Source organism: Cebus imitator, unplaced genomic scaffold (genome assembly GCF_001604975.1).
Source record: "Cebus imitator isolate Cc_AM_T3 unplaced genomic scaffold, Cebus_imitator-1.0 Scaffold1745, whole genome shotgun sequence".
Classification (NCBI taxonomy): Eukaryota; Metazoa; Chordata; class Mammalia; order Primates; family Cebidae; genus Cebus; species Cebus imitator.
Genome location: NW_016109060.1, coordinates 4,252 through 7,044, shown reverse-complemented (window position 1 = coordinate 7,044; position 2,793 = coordinate 4,252).

The window sequence follows — 2,793 nt, the reverse complement described above, 5'->3', positions numbered from 1 at the left end:
TGAGACAGAGTCTTGTTCCATCACCAGGCGCCAGGCTGGAGTGCAGTGGCATGATCTTGGCTCACTGCAACCTCTGCCTCCTGGGTTACAGCAATTCTGCCTCAGCCTCCTGAGTAGCTGGGACGACAGGCACGCGCCACCACACCCAGCTAAATTTTGTATTTTTAGTACAGACGGGGTTTCACCATGTTGGCCAGGATGGTCTCGATCTCTTGACCTTGTGATCCACCCGCCTCAGCCTCCCAGAGTACTGGGATTATAGGCATGAGCCACTGTGCCCAGCTAGAAACCTTTTTAAGCCAGGCCAGTTCATTATTTGTTTTGTTTTGAGACGGAGTTTTGCTCTCGTTGCCCAGACTGGAGTACAGTGGCTCGATCTTGGCTCACCACAACCTCCTCCTCCCAGGTTCAAACGGATTCTACTACCTCAGCCTCCCACGTAGCTGTGATTACAGGCATGTGCCATTATGCCCAGCTAATTTTTTGCATTTTTAGCAGAGACAGGGTTTCTCTATGTTGGTCAGGCTGGTCTCAAATTCTCGACCTCAGGTGATCCACCCACCTCGACCTCCCAAAGTTTTGGGATTACAGGTGTGAGCCACCGTGGCAGCCTAGAAAACAAATATTAAAGGACCAAAAATGTTTTAAACAAAAAGGCATAAAAATTGTCCTTGTCAGTTTATTCAGTCTTATGTAATTAATTCTTGTCCTGCGTAGTGTTGGGTTAGCAGTTTCATGAACCCATCAGTTTCCTTAGAGTTCGGGAAATTCTTACCCACTCCAATGGCTTAATCTAATAGTTATCAGAAATCTATACTTGTCAGAGTCCTTTTCATGAATCTCCTTCAAGATGAAACATTTTAGGATTATAGTTGTTTGCAAAAGCTTTCAGGAAAGTAAAAGAGTAAAATAGCTAACTTTCTGAGGATAACAAGACTTAAAATGGCCAGGTTAAAAAACTTGTCTGGGTGTGGTGGCTCACGCCTGTAATCCCAGCTACTCGGGAGGCTGAGGCAGGAGAATTACTTGAACCTGGGAGGCAGAGGCTGTGGAACCCCCGAGGGCGCACCATTGCATTCCAGCCTGGGCAACCCAGCAAGACTCCATCTCAAAAAAAAAAAAAAAAAAATCTTATGTGAATTTATTATAATGTAATTGACAGAAATTCCATTATTTATGTGACATGCAACATTTTAACATAATCAGANAAAAAAAAAAAAAAAAAAGAAGTCAGGAATCAAGTTCCTCCAGCACTGGTGGAGGAGAGAAGACATGAACATAGGCTAAGGGTCTACAGGATATTCCCCTCTTTCCTACTCACCCTCAACCTCCCATCTGTACTTCAGAGCCTCTCAGTAATCCAGATAACTCCCTTAGGTGAGGTTGGGAGAAGCTTCATTCATGGCACATAATAGGTGCTTCCTACTCCACATAGTAGGTGGAATGGAATTGAATGCAGGCCATAAAGATGATGGGAGGGAAGGGGCTTTCTGTGAACTTAGTCCAGGAACAGGGAGACTGTGGGTGGGTACCGCCCCAGTAGCAAGAGCCAGGAGCTGATGAAGGCCCTGCCCTATTGGGTGAGCCTACTGTCGAAACCTGGCAGCCACTCGGGTTCCTCCCTGCCCCACCCCCACACCCAACCTGCTCAATCAGCCTCCCCATAAACTCCCTGGAATTGGCTCTGCCTATTTCCAGTCCTCCTCTAGGACATTATTCTTTCCAGCCCAGAAGGCTGAATTATAAATAAAATTCTTGCAGTCCTGCCCTCTTACAGACTGTTGCACAAATCCCACTGAAGTGCAATTTCTGAAACCAAAATGATGATGATCCTGCTCTCTGCTTAAATATCTTCTACAGGCCGGGCGCAGTGGCTCACTCCTGTAATCCCAGCACTTTGGGAGGCCAAGGCGGGCGGATCACTTGAGGTCAGGAGTTCTAGGCCAGCCTGGCCAACATTGTGAAACTTCATCTCTACTAAAAATACAAAAATTAGCCAGGCGTGGTGGCACTCTGTGTGGCAGTAAAATCTTGCCAGGCATGGTGGCACATGCCTGTAATCCCAGTACTTTGGGAGGCTGAGGCGGGTGGATCATGAGGTCAGGAGTTCAAGACCAGCCTGGGCAACGCAGTGAAACCCTGTCTCTACTAAAATACAAAAAAATAGCTGGGCATGGTGGTGTGTGCTTATAATCCCAGCTACTTGGGAGGCTGAGGCAAGAGAATCACCTGGACCTGGGAGGCAGAGGCAGAGTGCAGTGAGCTGAAATTGTGCCACTGCACTCTAGCCTGGGCGACAGACTGAGACTCCATCTCCAAAAAAAAAAAAAAAACCACCACCAAATTCTTTAAAATGACACATAATGCCCGAGACCTCCGACCTCCCTGTCTCTACTTTCCTGTCCAGCTGCGTCTCTTACCCACCATCCTCACCATCACTGTATGCACTGGTCAGACTGAACTGTCCACTCCTGGCAAATGCCACGTTCTCTCCGTCATCCAGGGCTTTGTATATGTGTATGACCCCTCAAGGTGGAAATGAGCATTGGTACACACACTTCTTGTTTCCCTCTGCTTAATGTGGTCAATTTCCAGTTGTCCTTCAAGCCTCATACTATACTTCCCTTCTACTGGAAAGCCTCCATTCACCTCTCCATCTTTGCATCCAAGATTGGCCTGGGTACCCACCTGCCTCAGGCTCTCACAGCTCAAGTTCAGCGATTCTCTTGCCTCAGCCTCCCAATTACAGGCTTGAGCCACCATGCCCTATGGACTAGAAATTTTTTTTTTTTT